The sequence below is a fragment of the Microtus oregoni genome, unplaced genomic scaffold (assembly GCF_018167655.1).
Source record: "Microtus oregoni isolate MIOR12 unplaced genomic scaffold, Mior012 000024F_ref0000369, whole genome shotgun sequence".
NCBI lineage: Eukaryota > Metazoa > Chordata > Mammalia > Rodentia > Cricetidae > Microtus > Microtus oregoni.
This window is the reverse complement of record NW_024543083.1, coordinates 35,473,658-35,499,760: the sequence shown is the minus strand read 5'-3', so window position 1 is coordinate 35,499,760 and position 26,103 is coordinate 35,473,658.

The following is a 26,103-nucleotide window of genomic DNA, read 5'->3' as shown; positions in this document are numbered from 1 at the left end:
AATTGGTTAACTTCTGAAGAAGGAGCAACATCTGCTAAAAAACATTTGATTATAAACACTGCTGGATTAATTCAACATATATATTTTGGAAACACCTTGATTTTAAAATTTAGGTCAACAGATACGTTACTTTGGAGAAGAGATTTTGCTTTTATTTCCACAAGAAATGAGAGGTTGTGGACTCATAATGGGTTAAGAAAAATAATGTTTGATCAAGGAAGACCACTTTAAAAATCTCTGATGGGAATGGATGACCCAGATGATGTAATATTTCAGAGATCTCTATTGCAGTTTTCTGTGAGTTCTACATCCAATCAGCAGGAAATAGCCTAGAAAACTATGCCCACATTCCAAAATTATTTATTATGGATGTTTGTCTTTGTTTAGAATGTTGGTTACAAGTTGTTATGGATAATGGTTAGGAAGAAAAATCTCAACAAAGGAGTTTATATTTAGGGTTCTTGTTCAAAAAGAAAAATGGGAGAAATGCTGTGAGATAATGTTCTTGTATACAGTAAAGATTTGTCAACTAAACTGGTTTAATAAAGTGCTGATTGGCCAGTAGCCAGGCAGGATGGCAGGGTGACCAGACTAGGAGAATTCTGGTAAGAGGAAAGGCACAGAGTCAGTCACCAACCAGACACAGAGGAATCAAGATGAGAATGCCTTACTGAGAAAAGGTACCAAGTCATATGGCTAATCATAGATAAGAATTATGGGTGAATTTAAGACATAAGAGATAGCTAATAATAAGCTTGAATATTAGATCAAACAATTTATAATTAATATAAGCCTTTGTGTGTTTATTTGGGACTGAATGGCTGTGGGACTGAGTGGGAGAGAAACTTCTGTCTGCAATTTGTTTTGTTGTCTGCAGGTGATTAGAAGTGGAAAATGGAAGACAGTGAGGGAGCTCCAACTGGAGAAAAGGAAGGGAGGTCAAGACAAGTGGAGAAGGAGAGACGAGAGACAGATGACACCAATACTGTTTAATAACACCTCAAGGACTCATATTATTTTATGTTTACCTAAAATTATGCATAGTAAGTATATATACACATATATGTATACACATATTTAACACACACACTCGCTTGCACATATTTCTTAAATAACTTCAAGCCATTTGGGATCTCAGTGCTCCTCACCAAGAGTCACAGACAAAAAAAGAAAGAAAACAACAAAACAACCAATACCAGGCAGAAGAAACCTCCTTTGGAATGTTTGGTCAATGTAGTTGAAATAACTCCCAAAACAAAATAGAATTTGTAGAATTTGGCTGCCCCTCAGGGTTGAGAGCCCGCAAGCCTATTCAATAAATGTCCAGCTGACAGATTCTTAGTCAGACCCACAAGTGTGCAACTTATGAGTAACCCATTTTGCAAAGCTTTGGATAAGTCACTGTCAACTCTGTAGAAACCTTGTGAAGCCATGACCTGTTTCCCCTTCAAAAATGGGATTCACCTCAAAATATCTTAACAGTGTATGGATAATAAAAAAGCTTCCCTCATTCCCCAACACCATGGGTCCTCAGTGTGATAACATTCATTCTTTGTTCTAATAGTCAAATCTACATAAGGTCAATCTCCCACAATTACCTTTGCTAATAGACCACTTTGGCATTTCAAAGATATAGGAAGACAGCATACCCACCCTTATGGACAAACAGATTTGGGTGACCCCAAAGCTAATTATCACAATAGAGATTGGGGTAAGGGTAGTGGGTGAGTCCAGGGTTCAGGGGAGGCTAATGATCTTATCTAGTGGTTTGGAATGTCAGGTATTTCCCTTGAATGTTGACCCTTCCTGGGTATAGGTGCTTTTCCTGAAGTTCCACTTTGTCAGGTTCTACCTGGATTTTGTTGTTGTTTTGATAATGAAATGCATGTTGATACCATTGTTTTTGCCTATGGAATTCTTTTAACTATGTTTGTACAAAGTAAAAACCAGGTGGAGATCATGCCTTTTCACTCTGCTTCTTTGTCCAAAGGGTGTGTGTGTGTGTGGGGGGGGTGACATGCAGAGACAATCTGCTTGAGGTGATTTATTTCATTTACCCTCAGATCTTAGGAGTCAGGTTTTGCTTGCTATAGACATCTTGCTCTGAGCCCTGAGGGGTTGCTGAGGCTGGTATTCAAGCCCTCCCCCCATACCTATTGTTGTAGACACCACCCACATAGGATATAATACTTGGCTCACTTGAGATAGTCTGACATGAAAGACTCTTCCCTGCATTCTTAACTTCCATGCTACTAGAAAATTCCATGCAAGCTGCCATGGGAAGAAAGTAATTAAACAGTCCCAACCAGCTGTAACATTTATGATCTACAATACTGGCAATAAGTTCCAATAAGTGGTATTCACATGTTAGTAATATAATTGGACTTAAGGCCCACTCAACAGGAGGGAAATCATGCCTGGTGCTGAAAATATAACCACCTTCCCAAGGTGAGTGAGGCTATGGACATTTGAAAAGTATCTCTTACCACCACTTTGCTAGACAAGCATAATTTTTTACTACATTCTAAACCTTATCCTTCACCCACAGAGAAGTGCAGATTCTACTGTATCAAAGAAGGCTCTCTGTACAGATAAAGGAGAATACCAGAGAAAACCACAATTGGACACAGACGTAGAGATCAATGGAAGAAGGGGATTCAAACTCCAAGGATGCATCTATATCACAGTTCTCTATGATTCAAGGAATATCAATCAAGAGGGGGCAGAAAGATTATTAAGAGTTAAAATACCAGGAATTCTTCAATGAAACAGTCTGTTTTTAGAAATTATCAATGAAAAGATTAATGTGTAAGGGGAGAAAATATTTTTGGTCCTCCTCATTGCTCATCCAATGCAGGGTGGTCAGCAATGATACTATATACCCACAACAACAAAAGTATTTTGAGTGTTTAAAGCAATGACAATGTATAGGATAAGTGTTAGATGGGGAGAGCCTAGACTTGGCAAAACTTTGGAAAGTTAGTTATAATTTCTTAGGTATTAGAAGGAGGGAATTATCTTTTCTGGTACTGATAAGAATGATCAGTGGAGGATAGATCGATGATTTTGTAGAGAGGCAGAAATGATAAGACTTAGAAATTGACAAATGAGACTTTGGTGGTAAAATGGATGAGACATCTTATATAACCTTTTGCTATCTGTCTTCTGAGTTATTATAGTGATAGTTGCGTCAATATTGAGAGGAAAATCAGAAGGACCTTATCAGGGGAATATATTGAGTGTTAAATCCTGCTGGAACATCCAGTTATAGGTATTCAATATTGAGTTTGAAATATACATTGGACTTCAGAGGAAGGTTAGTCTGAGTAAAAATAGATTTTCATGTCAGATGTATAAAAATGTCTTTGAAAGTTAGGGAAGGAGAATGTAGATGAAATTTCCAGGGACAATATACATCAAGGAGCAGAAGAGAAGGGCTCCTTAACTTAGGGTACTGGAGGAAGAATGGAAACCTGAAAAGGAACTATAGACGTTTAAGGAAAGATGGATGGAGAGAAATCATATCTGCATAGTAACAAACATACCACATAATTTAAGAAGAGATAAATTCACCAAGAGCAGTGAGTTATTAAGATAACTGCATGTCTCATGGTTACTTTGTTTATTCATAGCTGATGTCATCTTTGTTTATTGTGATTAGCAGTAGTAATAGCAGCCTTTATCAGTTTCCATTTCCCAAAATAGAAGCAATAACAGTTCCCATTCCAGGAGTTTTCATATCAAGAGGGAGTTTACAATTACTCCTTTTGAATCTAGAGTGCTCCACATACTATTCTGTATGCTTGCTCCAAAGGAACTTTAAAGAAATCCGTTCATTCACTTTTCACATCTCATAGATGAGCCTCAATTTATGTTGGAATTTTCATTTTATAAATATAATGTAATTTGTAAACATTATAAGCTGTGACAGGGTACTTAATATAGTTATCTAAGTAAGCGTAGCTTAATACCACATATACTGTAAAATATGTGCAGCTCACTCTTGGGATTGATCATATGACTCATGAGAAATTGTAGATCATGGCGAATGCAAGCATCACAAGAAACTGTTGGGAAAAGATTGGTATTCAAATTCAAAATGCAATTTCTACTAAATTTGTATCACTTTCATACCATCCTAAAATCCAGGCCAACCAAAGAGTAGATCATGCCATCATAAACTTGTGACTATATTTTAAATATTAGCTTCCAAGTTTATAGTTTCCTCTTTCTAAGGGCTAGTCATGAATACATAAGAACTGAAGAGAAGGACAAACCGAAAGATAATTATTATGCTGGCTCCTCATAATAGATCATTGTTTTACTAAAGAAGTTTATTTTCTTTACCTACAACATTGAGGCAATGATATTTGCTTCTATAGGTTTTATGGGAATTAAGTATGATAACATGCATTATTGTTGCTTATAAAAAGTCTCACAGATACAATTTCTCAACAACTACTAGCTGATATTTTTATTATTGTTGACCTTTAAACCACAAAAACAAACTTTTGTAGAAATCCACTTTTTTTTAAAAAAAAATGTGGCCTGACCACAGAGATCTGAGCATCCATCTGTATTTCTCTTTGTCTTTGTTGCTGGTGTTACCCTTGTTATTTCTCATCACTGTCTACAGTGATTTAAAGCTCTGCACCCAATTCCCATCTTCTCAGCATTCTTTATTGCTTCATTTGAAAATAATAATTGCAATAATTGAACAAAGGCTACTCCTCTATTCCTATGGGGGATACTTGTCATTATGCAGAACAGAAGGTAAAAATTAAAATTTCTAGACTATTTTATTATGCTAGAGCAAATATTCATCAAAAAGAGCCCTAAACTTTGCAAATGTAGTAATGAACACAGTGCTGGCAAGGAGACAGTCATTATAATGCAGGAAAATGCCCATGTTTCCCTAAATCCGCTGGGAACCAGCACTGGGTTAGACTTGTGGGAATCTATAGATCATGTTCTTCATCTTACAAGAACAATGATACCAAACGATGCAGATTTATATACATCATAAATAGCAGTATTGGACTTTGGCTGATCCCCTCCACTCCCGTCCTTTCTCTTGTTTCCTCCTGGAGTTAAACTCCTTATGTCAGAATTTATGAGATAGTAAAAAGTTAGTGAAGGGGAATCAACTGAGGCCAACTGCTAGGTGGGCAAAAAAAAATCAAGCTCTTGTGTTTAGACTTCCTATCCTCACATTGTTTAATAAATACTAGAGGGTTGATATTAGCAAGTGTTTACAGTGGCAATTCATTTTCATGGCTGTGGCTCATTGACCGAAGCAAAGAAATTAATAGCTTTATTTCATTTTATAGTATAAGCAGCGCATTGTGTATAACACCCTAGCTGCTTAGGTGATGGATGTGTTCATGGCGTCTTATGGCTTCTGATAACAAGTGCATATATCACACAACAAGAAGGAAAACAGATCCATCATATGCTGTGTTCATCTCACTCAATTTTCATTATGGGGTTTTTTATTCACACACACTGCACAAGATGTACATACTTGACTGCTTGCCTGCAATCTTCTATATTTCAAACTCCACATATTGCTGTTCTGAAAGTCTGCTGGGATAGGCTTTCTACTTCATCCCCTTTGAAATTGATCTGGTAGGAATAGCACAGTATTTCAAGTCCCCTCATTGCCAGCGAGGCGTTAGAGGCATACTAAAAAGCCTCTTTATGTTGATGATATCTTAGTTATACAGAGTTACTGAATAGCGGGAGTACACTCGGCATGCTCCGGAGCTCTGCTGACCACATGTGTTTTTCCTGAATGCAGATGGAATTCTCCTTAAGTTCACGTGTATGGTGAACTTCCGGTATGCTACCATCCCATGTGCCTCATTTATAACTTTCAAAGATTCTCCCATTTTCACAAAATTTCTGTTAAGATGACAAAAGCATTTTTTTTTTAAAGTCAAGATGCATGGGCAGGGGTCCTAAGTCCATTTCCATAGGAGGGCAGTATAGTATCAAGAAGAAAACACAAGAACTTGGACGTAGTTTTTGGTGCTCTAACCTTGCAATTAAACCACTTCTGGCAAGGGGAGTGTGGAACCACACTAATAGTCTATGGGTTAAGAACTGTGAGTCAGAACAGTGTGTTCCATATTCACTGCCACTGAGCCATTTGTCTTTCTTTGCACAGAATATTGACCCCCCCCCAAAGCATGTAAGACAGATAGCACTTTATAAAATCTCCTCTCCTTAAACTCCGCTTGCTAATATATTCCTGTTGCCACTCATCTCTTAGTAATTTCCTGATGGATAACTATTGCTTTTATAATTTAAAATAGTCTTGAAAAGTAGTCGCTACTTTCTGGCAAAACTCGTTATTACTGGTAATTGCCTGCATAATGAATTGCAAGCACTCGATGGTTCCAGCTGAGATCAAACGTGATCATTAACTCACCTATCAGCAAAACACGGATTTCTGGGGCTGCTGTCTTAGAGCGAGCTCTCATCTTTCCCACTTTTAAAAAGGCTCCGCTTTCTTCTGTCAGGTTCATGGGTACAAGCTTTCACACATTTAATGCTTTTCTTGTCTACGGGACGTTTGAGGGCTTTGAAAACCCATCTTTATTAATTTAGAGAGTGAGGAGCAGAGGGAATTGTTTGTGTATCTGGCTTAAAAAATAAAGTAAAAAGGCAGTTGAATGGCATATGGAACATTTTAGAGTGACGACTTCTCATTCACACTGATGGTAGGATAATTTCATATGCAGACACAGGATCTACTGATTTGATCTTCTGTTTTTTTTTTTTTTTTCTTCTCCCAAACAACTTTCTCCACACTTGGAAAATAAAGATTAGGAGTTAGTATTTTTAATGACCAATAAATTTCCCCTTTGTTTATCCTGGTTTACTTTTTCCCCTTTACATAAAGAGATTTGTTGGGTTAGTAGTTAATGCTTCAGTTTGAGCACTCAGGAGGCAGAGGCAGAAGGACCGCTACATGTCCAAGGCCACCGTGAGCTGCACAGTGACCTCCAGTCCCTAGTTTGATGTCTCATCTCAAAAACCCCAAATCTTCAAAAGAGTCAGGAAGGAGATTGGATTTGAAAAGTGAAGGGCTGAGATATGCCTTCTTGAGGAAGTGCCTCTTATAGGATGGAGCTTTCGGGAAACATGGTACTGTACAAAGTTGTTCAGAGAGAAGAGTGGAAAGGCAGAGGTTCTCTCCTTGACCAAACTGTAGTCAGACTTTTTGGGACATTTTGCTTAACTATATAATGACTTGAGGCTTCTATGTGGATTTCTCCATTACCCATTTTTTTTTAGCAAGAATCCTCATGAGATGTTTAGCCAGAATCCTCTACCCACAATATTTGATTGGCCTTTTTATTTGAGATGATATCTGATGTCTCTGGCCCATGGAGTGGGGAAGGTCTCCAGAGACCCTACTAACTGAGGATGTCTTGTGGGGAAGAGTGATTCAATTTTTGTCAAGGATATGGATCCTGATAGGTGGATCAGATTCTAGTGTATTGCCGCACACTGGCTAGCTTATAAGAAGCAAAATTTAGACTTGATGGGTTATAAAAACCCAGCAAAACAAAACAACAAAAACACAAATCTGGGAGGGGTTGGGAGTAGGTATGAGAGGGCTCAGGGGGAGAAGTGGAAATGGTTATGATAAAAATGCATTGTGTGGCTGTATAAAATTCTCAAAGAATTAATGAAAATTCTTATTTAAAAAAGAATTCTGCTAAGTTGGTTGAGTCAGGCTCCTTCTTAATCCTGACAATTCCTCTTCGTAATTTTGGAACCCACTTATTAATTTCTGTGTTTAAACGCCCACTCTTCAATATGCATCTTCACCAAAAAGCTCTGTTTTAGACAGCCCAACAACTGTTCTGTTAGGATGTACTTTCTTGGGTGAAGTCTTCTTAACACTCATGAACAAATGAATGGCTATTTTTATCCTTCAAACACTGTGGTACTAAAAGTCTGATGAGGGGTATTATTTGACATCAGACTACCAGATTGCTCACTCATGATTTCAAGTGGCCACCTTGGAAGACTTTCCCCACTCTTGGCTGACTAATGAGAGTACAACAGTCAGACTCTTGGACCGTTGCTCTGGACAAATATGTGCTGGTTAGGACAGGGCTTGATTCTGAGTTGTATTACAGTCAGAGGCTTCTTTTGAAAGGATTTTTCAATGGCCTTTACTAGGATATTTTCCAAAGGCTTTTAAACAGAGGAATCTGAATTATCACTATGAATGTATATATAGTTCTCTGCTTGTCACAGGGATCTATTAAAACTGCTTCTGGTTGTATAATTTTATACTGAATTATCTGGAATACCTTATCTAGATTAATAGTTTATCTATTTTATCTGATACTCTTTCTAATTAATAAGTTCTCCCCTTTTATATAGCTTCCATTGATTTATGAAAGCAAGAGGCACACTTCAGTGTGAGTTTTAGGAAGTATCAGAACCAGTTTCAAACTACAATATCATCTCCATGCTGGTCATGTAGACCTGATCTACTTACCTGCCGTTTTACAGAAAGCAGTTTCATTTCTGTGTCCCAGCCATAATCTTATAGTTTCTTTCCTTAACCCCTTTCAATAGTAGGCACCTTGCTAAGAATGTTATTATTTGAATGCCATATGATTGCTTTGGTGATGAAAACCATAAAATAACAGTACAATTTATCTATGTGAGAAAATATGCTTTGCTCATCTATGTTTTGTATGCATAATTTGGCATGTTAATATATTGAATGAGTTCTTGACTATTAAATATATTTAAGTCAAATCTAGGTGTGATATCAAGTATAGAAATTCTCAGGTACTAATGACTAATTATACAACTTAGTCTGGCAGTGGAAACATAGGAAAATTTGATTTCTTAGTTCTTAAGAACTAAGAGTACATGTTGCTTTTGCAGAGGAATCAGGTTCAGTTCCTAGAACCTACATGATGGCTCACAGCTGTCTATAATTCCCATTCCAGAGGATCCAACACCCTCTTCTGGTTTCTGTTGACATCAGGTATGTATATGGTACATGGACATATGCACAAAATTAACAGAATTTAAAATTAAGAAAGAAAAAACTTAGTTTCATAATTCAATGGATTTCCCACATCTTGAGCATGGTTTTCCCCTTTTCCTATGATAATCATAACCCAGGTTCTTTCTAGTGACCCTTAGCTTTCTAGTCTTTCCATAAAATTTTTGTTTAGTTTTTTTGATATTATAGAAAATATCAATGAAAATGCAAGGGGTATAATTGGAAACAAAAGCCAGCAAAAACTGATTTCCATAAGGGAATATGTAAAACACATTGTTATGAGTACGTATTTAAATATCAGTGTAAACTTTAGACTGGTTTTGTTTGAAAATACAAGGAATGGGGAAACGTATTGTATATAGATTACTGGAATTCATAGGCTATATGTTATCGAAGAAGAAATATTTTTTTTTCTCAAGTATTTGCTCTTTGTTAACAAAGTGCTTCCATAAAAGACACGGCAGTTTCATGACTGTAAGTATAAACTGGGGAATCTATATAAGAAGCTCTCATTGATTTATAGATGAGAAACAACATCCATAAATTATGTAGACATTTCCCCTCCTTTGTTTAGGATTTGTTCTAAACAGAGTTAGACAGATAAATTCTATATAAACCCACAGAGAAAGGAAACTACAGTCTAATTGAGTGATTACTCCCAGTGGCTGGTGCTAGGCAAGTTAATGAGATGTGCTCACTTGGCCAAGAATTCCTTCTGTCTCCTTGTTTGTGTGCTGCCTGTGGAATGCTTTCTTTTTGCCCTCCAGTTTCCTAGAGCTTGAACAGAAACAAAAGACTGCCTAGGAGAAGCCTAACCAGGAGATGCCAGTTCCGAATAAAGCTTTGAGTTTTTTGTTGGGCATCTGAGCTTTCTGAGCCTCCTGCTCCCAACCTCTCAAGCATCAGTTGTGCTGTCTCAGGGGTCACCAATAAAGGTACATCGCTGTTTCTGTCTTTGATAGTTTCTTCTAAAGGATTTTTGCCCTTGCATTATTCTTGAGTCCAAAGAATAGGCCAAACTCATGATAGTTTGTTTTTTCTTCTAATGCCTGTTAAACTCCCCTCAAAAGCCTGTGAAAATTGCAAACCTTACTTAGTCATGTGAAAATATGACACACCTTAGTTACTTTGCTTTTACTGTATAAAGTCAATCATTATTTAATAACAAATGTGTATCTTCAGGCTGAAGATCTTTGATAAACTCTCTATTTATACATTTACATTCTCAATGTTTCCACTGAAGTCTTTATTTGGATGCCAGATAATTTCTTCAAAATTGCTGTGTAAAATTAGATTCATTATCTCCCCTCTATTCCCAAACTGACTTCATAAGCAGCCATTCTCTGTGCCAGTTTACAGCAACTCTTTCCCATAGGCACTGTCCTAACGTTTGGAGCACCTTCTTGACCATTCTTTCTCTCTAATACTACTTGGAATCATTAGATAATCATATCATCAGAAACTTCAAAACATACCTGGAGCCTGACCTTGTATTACTTGCAATACCACCAGCAAACCTCTTGGAAAATTTTTTTAGTAATTTTAATTTAGTAAATTTAATTCTGTGAAAATTTCATACAATATATTTAGATCTTATCTTTTCCCACTCTCCTCTCCAACTCCTCCAAGCAACCCTTCTCTTCCTCTCAACTTCATGTTTTTGTTTCTTCTTTATATTTTAAAAACATACTCATTGCAGTTAGTGCTGCCCATATATGCAAGGGTTGTTGTCTATTCATCTGAGTATGAGAAACTGATGAAAAAAAGCTAACGTTCCCTCCCTCAGTAGTCAGAGCTTTCATAAATCATCTCAGTGAGGAGTGGAGTTTCATGACCCCTTCCCTATCCACATGAGAATGCTGACTCACTTAATCTTGTTCAAGAAACTTTAGTTTCCATGAATTCATAAGGGCAACACATGTGTGAAGAAACTAGTTTGTAACAGTCCTACCTGAGCCCTAGCTCTTACAACATTTCTGGCCCTTTTCCACTGTATTCTGTGATTCTTGGAAGGGGGTAGAGGTGGGGAATGTGAATCAGATGTCAGCTAAAGTTGAGCCATATCCACTTACTCTGTGCACTTTGGCCTGTTGTTATATTAACCGTTGGCTACATAATGACACTTCTCCAATAGAGAATGAGACATATGTAGTATTTAGAAGGCATTCAGCATTACGTTTCTTTAACAAAATAATAGTACTAGTTTCTTCCCTAAGCCCTATGACCTCCCTAACCACAGGTTCTTGGCCAGGTCTATAGTACCTTTTTCATAACAGGTCTTAATTTCAATTAGAAAGTTGTTGGTTATCACCATACGTTCATGGCACTATTTCATAAATGGGCATATCTTACCAGGACAGTAGTTATTATAGCTTGCAGAATAAACAACTGGATAAGACTGTTGATGACATTTTTTTCCCAACACATCTTCAAAACACCTTCTGGTGCTTTGAAAGCTAACCAGTATGGAAGAAGCTTTCTGGTCAGGACTAGTTTGGCATCAATACGTCCTGTGATCAAAATGTCATCAGTAACAGGGTATTATACTACCAAATTCTGGTCGACTCAGTCTTTTTTGCCTGGATCATTTTAACAAATGAAAAATGACCTAATCAGATCATTAGCTTCAATTTTCTTTAATATATGACTATTCTGAACTCAGACGTTAGAAAATGCTCTTTCGTGATGCTAAAGATGTACCTCAATAGGTACGTTCCTTTCCTACTTACACAAAGCCCTGAGTTTGATTTTACGTATGCATAATCAGGCATGGTGATACTCTCTGATAATTCTAGGATGCAGGAAATAGAGTCATGAGAATCAGATCATTTAGACCATCTGTGACTGTACAACTAGCTACTTTTAAGGCAAGCCTGGGATATGTGAGACACTGTCTCAAAAATGTTTAACTCCTCACTGTATTCCTGGTATAAGCTGGTATCCTTACTACGCACTACAGGACTTGATATATTCTGGATATTTACCTCCTTTTGCCGTGTTGTCTCATCTTCCTGAGCCTATCTCCACATTCATACTTTCCAGCAAAATTTCCATGTTTCTGTTGTAGATTTCCTTGTCTTCAAGTTCTTCTCTCTGATTGGTTCTGTAGTCTCAGGTCATTGTTCACTCTCCTCTTCTACAGTATCCAATATCCAATTAGTTAACTCGCTCCCTTTTCAAATCTTTGTTTAAATCTCATCTTTCAGTGGGACTATCTTGACAGATGTTTATAAGGGTGATCTGTCTTCTACTCCAAATCCCTCTTCTTCTGTTCACATTTCTTCTCAAAATATTAATCATGTCAAACTTATAGAATCTACTTCCTTATTATTTACTATAGTTTTCTTATTTTATTTCTACTGAAAAGCTAGACAAACATAGATTTTTTTTTGGTTAAGATATTCCAAATGCCTAGTATAGCATTTGGCATGTGACTGATTGAATAGCATTTTATATCTTATAAAGCTAGTTGTATTTTAAAAGGCAGCTTATTCAGCCCCAAGAATTAATCTTTAATAACAAAATTCTATGTAGTGTGGGAAGACTTCTGGGAGATATCTTGAAGCCTCACCATGCCTGACAATTTGCATTTCTGAAACTATAGAGTTAAAATCTGGGTCAGTATAGATATTCACAGAGCCATTAATGTCTTAGATGAATGTATATATTATGTTATAATACAAACACATATACAGTGAGGAATTAGAACACAAGCTTATTATTAAAAAATTCCACAAATTCATTCTAATGTTTGGTTAAAAGCAGTAGTGGATCAGTCTTGGTTGCGTTCTAGTATATCTTAATCAAGTGATTGGGCCTTTATCTGCCTTTGTAAACACCCTATACTATAGTTTTCCTACACTACTGCAATCAGTTTATTATAACTGTGAGGAAAAAGCACACTGTACCATGTACATATTATGTACAAAATAGTTTTGTCTAAATTCGTGTGCTGAATTCTATAATGTGGGCATATAAGTCCTTGCATTAGATGGTGAAATGCAGTATATACCATTTGGAATTATGTATATTTAGAAATGAATACACAAATTAAGTAAGAAACATATATTATCACATTTTAAAAATATAGTCAGAATATTTAAAACTGCTCTCAGGGATTTTTAAAATTGTAATCCATTTTAATTAGATGATAGTCTTGTGCTGTAACAGGTATGTTTGTAATTATTATTTCTGTGTAACTGAATTTTTGCATCATTTTGTTCACATGTCTATAGTTACTCCAACCCACAGTCCTGGTAATTACCTTTCTACTCTCTGCAATTATGCAGTGTTGTCTTTCTGAGTTTGCTTATTTCAGTTACAGCATGATGTGTAGATGTCAGGATTCTTTGTTTCTGAAGACTGAATTCCATCAAGAATTTATACATTTACTTTGTTGATTCGTTGACTGATGGACCTAGGACAATGTTTGATCTTGTCTTTTATAAATGATGTTTTTATTTAAGAATGGGGGAAGTGCCACCATCTGTTGTTCATCTGAAGATTTTACTTTTGGAGATACAGACATAGTGATGGAATTTCTGTCTCTTAAAATTGTGATTAATCAAGTTTAAATATGATAGCACCTAGACTTCTAAGAAAGAAAATAATCCTTATACTGCCTGGGTCTGTGAATGGAGCCTAGAAAGTGTTTAGAATTTGGTGACTCAAATAGAACAAATGGGAGTCACACGAAGATGAACTTCTTTAGTCAGATATACCAGTGTATTGAAAAAAAAATGCCTATGTAGGGTATTTTTCTACTCACCCACCTTTCAATCTATGTACCACTCAATCTTTCAATAATTAAAGCTGTAATTATTTGCCCTACAAAGAAGGAAGAAGATACAGCAGGGTGGGCTCCTCCTGCAGCTGTACTATAGCCATTGTTTCTTCATAACACAAACATTTGCTGTTGAAAAGTTACAACAAAATGCATGGTGAAGGCAGGAAGAAAAACTTCAAGGAACCAAATTATATCCTTTTCAGAGTGAAGTAGCTCCGGTGAACTATGGCACCCCAACATGACAGGATAGCCAATTAGCCTGCTCAATCAAAAGTTTCCATTGTGAAAGAATATGGAGTATATTCCACAGTTAAAAGCAATTTTGTCTTCTTTTTTCCAATTTCATATTTCTTTTTATGCTGCTTTGGTTTTTCAGTTTTTCTGTTTCCTCTCCCAAAAGAGTAAAAATAAATATGAAAAAAAAAATGAAGGAAGAAACCCAGGACAACATTTGAGGTTAAAAAAAGAATTTGTACAAAGGAAGTAAAGGATTCAGAGAGGCTCATGTGTCATTCCATCAAAGCATTGAACGCTCTATTTGGAATCCACCTTTTCATTAAAGCTTCCCTGGGCTTTAGTGAGTGGGCACTGGGAGATGGGAGGAGCCAAGGGAAAGAAGGATAAAATGGCAAATCCCTCTGCTGCTATTTGCCGAGTGGCTGTTTGTGCTTGTGACTGAGAAGATGATCCTGGTGGCTTCTGAGTGGTTGCTTAGATTGACGTGGTTGTTATTTTGCTCACTTGCCATTACGTCGTATACTTCGTTAATTTCCATATAAATATTTTACACCTTTTACTTACAAAATATATTTTGCCCAAGTGCTTATATAAAGATAGATGTAAAAATAGCATAAACACACCTAAATGAATGAAATGAAAGAAAGGGTGAATTTTATTCTGCATTTTCCTTTAGTTAGCTCAAGAGAGCAACGAGAAGAAGAAACATGTACTTCATTTTATGCGGCAACATAAAATTACCTAGTCACATTTGTGGGTGGAAATTACTGTTCAGGAATGTGTGTTCTTGAGTGAGTCAAGGGTTGCATGGTAGAGGACTGACTCGTCAATGTTCAAGTTTTAAAGGTCCATTGTTCAAGTTTACATTTCCCTTATTCAGTACTTCATGAATGTCACTGTGTGGCATTAGCTGTCAAATTCCTATGAGAGCACAGTGAGGGAAGCAAATATACTACAGTCCAGATGTATTTGTTTCTGTGGATTTATCACAATAAGTGATTTCCAGGACGAGAAGCAGAGAGCACATTCAATATTATCTAGTTTTAAAGGTCAGGCATCTTTGAAGTGATTTGCCAAAGAAGCGAGTTCTCTGGCTGATTTTCTCCTTAGTGCCAACCTCTGCTGTAAAGAGGACCACGTGTCTGGAAGCTTCCTGTTGAACAGTCAGGGTTTTCCCTTTTGAAATGCAGAAAGCACATGTAACAGGAACCAGCTTGCTATAAGTCTAGTTATATCCTCAGCAAGATAGATAACAGGTAAAAAAAAAATTATCTGGCCTGGCACACACCTTTAATTCATTATTTTCTATTGTGTTGGAGTAAAAAGTTTATTATAGACATACATACAAACATACATATATACATACATATGCATACATGCACGTGCACACATACATACATATACATAATACACAAACATACACACATATACAATATCTACACACATATATAATTCATAAACAAATGCATCCACACATTCATATGCATGCATGTATACACATATACATACACGCATCCTCACATCCATACATATATACTCCTTAATGTATTCATGCACACACATATATACATGCTTACGTATATACGTATGTAATACAATATGCATACATATACACACAAACATACATATATAGCATATGTAGCACAATACGGTGGGGGTTCTGAAACATAATCAAGTCTCTGGAGAATCAGCTTTATGGGTGCTCATTTCCAGGATATCTTCTAGATTACCTGGTTAATTCCAACATTACTTGTATGTTTTTTTTTTATTTATAACATCTGTTCTTGTCACAATTCAAACAAGCACACTACATATCCTGGTCCTTTGCACTCACACCCTTTCCCATTTCTCTCCTACCTCTACCAGCCCCTCTCTTCTCTTATTAACTAGTTTGGGTTTCATTTAGTGTGCCACGGAGTTTAATTAAGTCTGCCTGTGTGATCCTGAGTTTTCCAGTAACCGTGAGAGCCTCGTGGACTCACTACTGCGTCTTGTGCTCCTCCAAGGTCGTCACTGATGTGTGGGAAAATGGGAGGGAAGCAGAGGACAGAGAACTCCAGGCGCAGTAAACTGAGTTGCTTAGCTAGAAAGCGAATGAACAAAGCGAGAGTTGAGATAAATCGATTGGAGGTAATCCTGATGCATGAGTGGGCTGAAGGCAAGACTGAGAATAAATCTCTCGAGTATTATCTTCTTAATGTACCTTTCTCTGGTGTACGCTAGGTGGCTTTATGGCTCATGGTGTCTTTGGAACAAGATCAGCTACTCAGGTAGCAGCCTCCAGTGGCAATGCCTGGGTCCTGCTGAAATGCCAGATGTTAGCCTGTTGTTTTTGGTATGAGTTCTATGAAATTGCAGGGATTGCTAGGGAAATGGAAATTTGATTAGTCTTTTTTTTTTCCCCCTGCCTGGGGAGAATGTCACTTTAGCAGAAAAGAGAAATAATAAACTCCATTATATATTGCCATTTTCTTTTATATACTGTTATGCATGCATAAAATAATAACAAAAATTTCTCATTTCTATCAGAAGTTATTTTAACTGTGATTGCATAGGAGGCTCATTTGTATTTAGATGAATCAGAGTGGATGGGTTGTCTGTTCTCGGTTATCTTATGACCTGATTGTTCATTATTCCCTGATTTGAGGATTTACTTTGGAGTTGATCGGCTTTGTTCATCTGATTGTGAAAGAATGCTCTGTTCTTAGGTGCCAAATACTTCCCAGTATTGCAAAAAAAAAAAAGTGTCCCAATTATTCAACAACTTGTATAAATTTTGAAGAAAATTTTATTAAGAATAATATGGACATAAAAGCATTTTAACTTCACTATGATATGTTAATTACTCAAATATTTTCTTATCTCTAAGTAAAAATAATAACAGAGCCCAAATTAATCTTCTGAGGACTTTAATCAAGTAACAAAATATTTTATTCTCCGGCAGCATCCACTTTATAAAATGTACAACTCTAAACTTTCTTTTCCATAGATGCAATTTTTTAAAGTCTCTTCCTAGTTCTCCTGTCAGACAATGCCTTTCTCACGGACTTGGGAGGCATGTCTTTGAAATGAAGAAAGATGGCCTCCCACTTTCCAGGTTATAGGATGGGATAGGAGTCTAACTTCTAATCACAGCTACAGGTGCCTACACACTGGCCAGCCCCTTTCACCTGTCCAACTCATTCTGGAACTTAACAGATCTCCTCCCACTGATTTTGGCAGAATTAAGTTCAGTTTTTTTTGCCTTATTGTTAAAATACTAACCACTAATGTATTAGTCCAGGAGAAAATTTCCCTTACTTGTTTCTTTGTTGATGTCATTCTTTGACATACGATGGGCTTGGAATCACACTAAAAGGAAGCCAAAGAAAGCTGCATCCACCTGCAGATTCACTATAAATAGTGAAGTGAGCCACAGTGTCATGTTTTCAGACTTAAGTTGAAAGTTAAGATGATGAACATATTCTCCCTTTGAGTTTGCAGACTGGACCTTTAGGAGAAATTTCACTGGGTTGAATCTAGGTCAAATAATCTTTTCAGAAGCTTAAAAAAATGAGAGTTACTGGAGTAGAATGATTAGGTCTGCAAAGTGACAGCAAATATGTGGTTTTGGATGCTGGAGATAATTGTACCACTGTACATTCATGGTTCTGGCATATTTATTTCTGGAGGTAAATGGAAAATAAAGTTATATATGTACCAAACTTCTTTGCTAAGATATTGAGCTTTCTTTGGACTTCTTTTCTGCCTTCCAAGCAGTAAAGATAATTTGATAAGTTATTTCAGAGATTCTTGTGTATCACCTTAGCTTACAAAAGAAAGCAGGCTGAAAGTGCACATATAGCATTCTGTTTAATGCAAAGATGGGAAATAACACAGGCAATTATCTGACAAATGGCAGCTGTTTAAACGGCAGGATACTAAACTAGAATCTTAGCAGGGGTGTGATTATCTATAGGCCATTAAAAGTTTGTTTGTTTATTATTTCATTTTTATTGTCTTAGGTTTGAGAAAGGGAAAGATAAACTTGCCAACTGAAGAGTTTATTACTTTTACTACACGAGAGTCACTCCGTTTTTGAAGGCATTTGGTTACTTGATTAAAGTTTTCAAAAGATTCATTTGAACTCTTTTCTTATTTGTACTTAGAGACCAAATATTAGAATGAATAACAAATAATAGTGAAATTAGAAGAAAAACATTTAGGGCCACATGGTTGTTATTAAAATGAACTGCACAATTTATACAAGTTAATGGGTTATGGGAAATTTTAATAGTTGTTTAAAAATTGGATATTAGTACCTAAGAACAGAACATCTGTCATACATATTATATTGTTTTTCTTTTTGCTATGACAGAGCACATGACAGAAACAACTTAACGGAGAGAAGGGTTTACTTTGGATCATGTTTTGAGAGGGTGTCGTTGACTGGGAGGCATGAGGACAGAAAATAAGCAGGGAAAATGTGAGGTGGCTGTTTAAGATGTGCCCACAGTCAGGATGCAGGTAGGTTAGACCGAAGGAGGGATGAAAGTACAAACATTAGACCTTTCCTGAAGTGACCCATTTTCTAGCTATGTCCCATCTGCAACGTTCCACAACTCCTCACCCAGCCTGTCATCAAGTATTCAAACACACAGTTTGTGGGGACCGTTTACACTCAACACAACACATAAGATCCCATGCCTTCATCTGAAATGGTTAGGAAGATGGGGCTAATTGCTATGAAATCAAATAGTAGACGAAGTTACTTTTATTGCTTCTATTTACTCCTTTATTCCATTTCAAGTACCACCTCTCTATGTCTTTTCAGGTATTCAGTATCTCGCTAATTGTAATCCCATCTCCCCTGGAGAGAAAATGGCAATTATTTTCAGATTCATGAATATCAATTGATGCAATTGCCTCATTATTTTTTGACACAACACCTACACTAATAGATCAGGAAAAAAAACAGGTACACTTAGCATCTAACTTCATCAAGGTACTATTGCCGATTACCTCTTGTACATGTGTGGGTTAGACATAGAAATGTAAACGAGACTGAAATGCCCCTAGGTTGATTTATAATCAGATGTCTGTGTCCATAGACTCTGTATAAATGAGCTATTGTGAACAGAAGAAATATCTTTCATTCACACAAGGATTGCTATGCCCTTGCTCATTTAATATGCCTTAAATTAATATATATATATTTATACATTACTTTATTTATATCATTATGATATTTGATAAATAAATATCAAATATATTTATTTATTTATATAACTAACTTTTAAAAATGTGATACTCAGTTTAGAAGGAGAGTAAGCCTACTGTGTACAGCAACAGTAGAATCCATTGAAAACGTGTCCATCTGGGATGTTCTGCCTAGCCACACTGCCTTTAACCAGGATGAAAGTAGGCACTTACATTTGTGATCTCCAGTCTATGAGGGTGGGAACAGGCATAGCACAGAGCCTGCAAGGAGGACCTGAGACTTTACTTGAAAATACAGTTCAGATAAATTGCCTGTCTGATGTAGTTGTCATATAGGCTAGGACAACTTTTGGTGGATTGAGAGAATTGTGGTTTGGAGAATAAGAGGATCATTGTCTCTTCTGGGTGCCAGACAATACTTGGCTGATAACTTTTAATCCTAAGCATTGCAGTTTAAGAGGAACATGGGTCAACTGAGGAGACAAAAATGGAGAGATCAGGAGAAGATGCCATGCCAAAAAAGACCATTAGAAAGGACTAAATTTGATGAAGTGTGTGTGTGTGTGTGTGTGTGTGTGTGTGCATGCCATTGCTCAGAGGAGTGATATGGAATGGTTTTGTTGAAAAAAATTAGAATCACATGATCAGATGTTCATGCATGTTCCCGTGCTGGAACTATCTGTGCATACCTACATTGTCTGCATTTCCAAGTGTAGTTGAGATTGCTTGATGCTATTCCCTGTGATTTGTGTGTGTGTGTGTGTGTGTGTGTGTGTGTATGTGTGTGTGTGCTATATCCCTCTGCATTATTTACAGGAAGTCAACAGCAACAGCTTGTTTTAAAGAATTAATATTCTATTAATAGTGGTGTTGACAGCATGTTTTATATTAAACTAGATTAAGTTTCAGGGTTTTTGTTCATAGTTTTATGGTTGCAATTTCTGTTTGTCTTTGTTTAATGACTCTCTTTAACCCATGTGAATGTAGTAACTGTAGTTATTATTGTTAACATATCTTTAGTAAGGATAATTCCAGCTATATGAAGAAATTTCCAATAAATCAAGGATTTTAACAAGCCCCCAAAAGATCCGTGTGATGATGCTTTGCTGTTTTCATCTTGACATGTTTTTATCAGTAATGATTTTTCATGATTTTGTCTGGAATTGGGACAACTTCTCACATAGATAACAGCATTGAGATATAAAGAAAACCTCTATGTCTGTTCAGAGTTTTGCCATGAATAAAATAATCCTTCACTGAAATAATGATAAAGTAAGTGTGATCTCACATAAGTGGAGTCATGAGGTATTACTTCGGCTGTAACTGGTTTATTACACTAAGCTTAACATCTTCCAGATTCATACTTTACACTTACGAGAGGCACTGGAAACACCTGAGCTCACAGAAATAGAGACTATAGGGAGGGAGGCAAGATCTTGTTCAGTGGGTATGAGGCTTGTTCTTAACCTTCAGGACCTTTGAATTGAAAAAATGGTAGATTGGTGTACCAGGCTTTTTCTTTTGGGCCACCAGCCTGCTCCCAAATCATGGCATGGAGACATTATGAGTTATGAATGCTCAGCCTTATGCTTGTCCCACCAGCTCTTATAACTTAATGTGTTCTCTTTATCTACATTTTACCTTGGCATGTTTTACCTTCCCATTTGTATATTTTACTTCCACTGCTTCTCATGTCTGTCTTCTGGCCCTGGGCTTGTCCATTTCTTTCTCCCTCATTCTCTCCTTCTTTCCTCCTACTTATTCTCTCTGCCTGCCAGTCCTGCCTATCCCTCTACTTCCTTATATTGGCTGTTCAGCTTTTTACACCTTAGGCAGGCAAGGTGAAGCAAATCTTTACACAGCTTTACGATGTAGGGATAAGTCCCGCCCCTTAAGGGGCGTGTTCGCCTCGGGCTAATGTCTGCCTATAAATTTGGCGAGTGTGCTCCGAGCTTCCTCTTCACTTCCAGCTCCACCGGCGACTAGACTCCTTTCCTGGTTGTGTAGAGGGCTGTTGCCTGGGACAGTGATCTGTAAGTTTTTTCCCCTTTAAATAAATACCACCCTAATAATCATAATCCCAAATTGGTGTGGCATTGTTTGTGATTTACGTCTTCATTACATAACTAAACAAATGTAACACATTTTTACATCATTAACAAAGGCCACAGAAGCAAAGGCAACACATCTTTGCCTAGTTAAAATATTATTCCACAACAGATTGGCAACACTCTTTGCTGTGTGCCTTTGAGGACATTTTCGAAGACAGCTAAAGAAGTGGGCAAAGCCATGAGTGTGGCAGCCAAGCAATAGGCTGGAGCCTGGGCACACTAAATAAGGGGAAGAAGCACTCTCTCTCTTTGCTTCTTGATGGCCATAAGGATACAAATTTGCTTACCCCATAGGTTCCTTTTCTTTTAAACTCTTCTTCTTTTAGATAGGGTCTCATGTATTCCTGACTGGTTTGGAGTTTGCTATGTGTATCCAAAAATTACCTTGAACTTCTGATCTTCCCTTAGTCTCATGTTCCTTAGTTCTGGGACTACAGGAATTCATCACCATGTCCTGTTCATGTTGATGTAGGAGGGTCTTCTATCTATCTGTTGTTTCATTGGTTAATTAATAAAGAAACTGCTTGGCCTGATAGGTCAGAACATAGGTGGGTGGAGTAGACAGAACAGAATGCTGGGAAGAAGGAAAGTGAGTCAGTTGCCATGATTTTCTGACCTGAGATGGATGTATGCTAGAATCCTTCCCGGTAAGCCATCACCTCGTGGTGCTACACAGATTATTATGGGTTAAGCAAGATATGAGAGTTAGCCAAGAAGAGGCTAGATATAATGGACCAGGCAGTATTTAAATGAATACAGTTTCCGTGTAATTATTTCTGGGCATAAGCTAGCCAGGCGTCAGGGAGCCAGGTGGCAGGAATGCAGCCCGCTGTTCCTTCTACATCATATGGACCTGGGAACAGAGCCCAGGACTTCATGCAGATCAAGGTAAAAAAGTACTTGACTGGGCTGCATGCTCACCCCTGCCTCACACACTTTAAGACTGGTGTTCTGCCTCACCACAGGCCTCAGCAATGGAACTAGCTGATCACAGAATAAAATCAGTGAAAGTCTGAGACTTAATAATTCTTTAAATTGTTTTCTATTTGTTGGAGAGCGACAAATAGCTGATTTGCACAATGGGTGTATAGTGTCAGTTCTGCGAGATGAAGCAAGGGTAACAATCTACTATACAGCACAGTGCCTACAGTTAGCGATACAGTACTGTGAACACATTTACCACAAAATCACCACAAAATGAAAAACCCAATGACATATAGAAATATGGACACAAGAAAAGTTTTGGAAGCAATGGACGTGTTTAATGGCTAGGTCATGGGGATGATATCACATTTGGACAGGTTGTCTGTCTAATCTTTCCAAATTGCATACATTAAACATGTACCGCTTTCTTATATGTCAATCATATCCCAATAAAGCTATTAAAATAAGTTTAAAACAACATTAATAAAAAATTGAAGGACAATAAAATGTAAGATTTAAAAAAATTGTAAACACCGTTTGAAAGTAGTAGGAAAACATCTAATTCTGCTTATCATTTCTTACATGTGTACTTCATGATGCACCTTCTAGACTTGAGTGAGTAAAATTGACTCTGAAGCCGTCTTTGTTTTTTTTAGCTTCAGTGTTTTTACATCCGAAAGATAGTAGCTGCCTCCCATTTAAAACCATGACCGTTTGCTCAATTTTCTTAACTGTTAGCTTAGAGAAGCACAGGGCTGTCAGGTTCCAGTGTTCCCCATTAGAAAGTGCCTCACCATTGGGCATTCCAACATTCTCTTACATTCGCACACTCAGGAGGCTGAGGAATCAGGGCTGGAAATTGGCTAGCTTACGTTCTGCAGTAAGACGCCTCAAAGGAACGAATAAGTTTCTGCTGTGTTCCTGAGAAGGGAGCAGAGCAAGTGTATAGATCGTTCTGTGAGAATCCTCTTGTGGCTTTTATCAGCACAAGCCCTAGCTTACCTGCTGCTCTATGCCCATGTTCTTTTGCTCCAGTGTGTTATTGCGAACTTGGAAATAAAGACACGGCTTCCTCATTAACCGCTCTGCTGGGTCTCTCTGCGATGGTCCTAAATGGTTTCCAGATCATTTACAAACATGCACCTGAGCATATTATTGCATCCATCTTAAAGCATATTTAAGCATAGCATCATTTATAGTCGAAAAACAGAGGTGTAAAACAATTTTGAATGAGGGACTCACCGTTTTGCAGTGATGTAGATGTAGGTCTGCTGATGATGTACTTTAAAAGGTCAGTTTATTAAAAACTACCCGGTGTTTTCATTTGTGAAGGGGCACACTGAGCACTAATTTCTCGGGAAGTTCCACACCTGTGAAGTTTATAATCCAGTTAGAAAGGCAGGTGGTCATTTCAAAGATGCTGAAATAGTCACCACAGAGAATGACTTTCTGCTCTGCATATGTACCTTGATTGGATTGACTGACGGGAATCTGGGCTCTCCATATTCTAGGGAGCATCTAGCGCATGATCAAGGCAGGTCGGGTGTTCACAATCAGTGGATCACCCATGAGCAAGTCTCCATGCTTCTTTCTGCTCTGGCAGTGTCATTTGTCTTCCAGAGGTTAGGTGTTTATCTCCAAACTTATCCATGGCATCTGCATATATTTTATTAATTGAATATTGTCAGGAAACATGATAAAAACAATGGTATTGAATAGTTATAACACAGCTTTTTTATTATTTTAAATATGTTTATATAAATATATCTGTATTATTAAGCATCAAATGCACATACAGTGCCTAAAAGGAAGAGTTCTATATACTCAAATTGAAGTTGGGAAGGTATTACAAAGCACAGTTCAAGTTAAACTGAATTCTGAGAAGAGAATGAGATAACAGTGACATTGTAGCCAGCATATCCTGCTTGCTTGTGTGTTCTTTGTCTGTCCATTAATACCTGCCCACATACCAAACAAACAGTGGTCCCCACCAAACACATTAGTGTCAGAGATCTGAAATTGCTGATGCATGACTCTGAGACCATCCAGAAGGGAAGGGGACAATATTGGAGCGTGTGAAGGGGACCATCCTACAGATCCAAAATAGCAGGATCTCTATGACACAGGACAACAACAGTTTATCCAAGAGGAGCCCCAGGGAGAACCCATTATCAGTGATGTAGCAGAGACCAGAGGTCTCAAGCCAGACCAATGACTCATAGCAACGAACATGTGCAAGTAAAGACAAGTGGACTAAAGGGTAAACTGTGTGTTTCAATGGGCCACACTACACCTTCCATGATGAGAGTCTTTTTCTTTTTGGGGGAGAGAGTTCTTTTAAATTTAATTTTGCTTTGAGATGGAAGCTTGCAAGGACAGAGGCTGAATGCATGATGAAAGGGAGATGAGTAAGATTGAAATGAATGATGTGAAATTCACACAGAACTAATAAAAATAAGAAAAAAAACATATCCTACATTCAGAAAAAAACCCTGTGTCATAGAACACTGCTTTTATGGAGATCAAATTGAAAGGTTCAAGAAGGAACGAAGACAAGGGAAAAATCCTGTTGAATTATGTGACATGTGGGTAAGATCACACAGAGGCTGGCGTAACCTTAAACTTAAACTAGGTTTCATATTTATTTCCAGCTGTGGGAGCCAATGTTTTCACTGTATTTCAATGAGCATGGAGTACGTATTTCAATGCACAGTGACCTCAGTGGTTATTGAAGGAAAGGTGTTTTCAGACTTCAACAGGCATACACAAATTAAAAGCCTTTGTTTTATATAGCTGTACTGAAAAACATATTGTTTAGACAAAACAGAGAAATTAAAAATGTACTTCTTGTGGCTGAAGAGTTGATTCAGCATTCAAAAGAATATATTGTTTTCTTAGCGGTCCAAGGTTCAGGTCCCAGCACCCATGCTGAGTGACTCAAAACTCTCTCTCTCTCTCTCTCTCTCTCTCTCTCTATATATATATATATATATATATATATATGTGTGTGTGTGTGTGTGTGTGTGTGTGTGTACACATGTATATATGTATATATACACATTGTATATTTTCTCTCTATATATAATTTTATATTTATTATATAATATTGTCTAATATATATATATGGTTTCTCTATATATAATATATTCTTTTTTAAAAATTTATTTATTTATTTATTTATTTATTTATTTATTTATTTATTATGTATACAATATTCTGTCTGTGTGTATGTCTACAGGCCAGAAGAGGGCACCAGACCTCATTACAGATGGTTGTGAGCCACCATGTGGTTGCCAGAAATTGAACTCAGGACCTTTGGAAGAGCAGGCAATGCTCTTAACCACTGAGCCATCTCTCCAGCCCCAATATATTCTTTAAAATGAAAGGAATGTGGCATTTACAGCAATGAGAATGAATGTGGAAGACATTATCCTAACCAGGATAAGCCATGCACATATGGGCAAGCACTACATGCTCTCGATTATATGTGCAGAATCTGTAGAAGTCACATGCATGGCTGCAGAGAGCAATGAATGGTTATCAGACACCAGGACTGGGATGAGCACTGTGGAGATGTTCAAAGAGTATTTTTAGTGAGGTAGAAGACTAACATTTGGAGATACAATGCAGGGTGTGGTATCTAATAAGTAATAGTGTATTGCTTATTGTAAAATTGCTACAATGGTAGACTTAATTATTCCATAGTAATTCAATAACTATGTGAATTGATAAATATGCTAATTAGGCTGATTTAATTTTTTCGTACTGTAAACACATATCAAAATATTTTTCCTCATAAA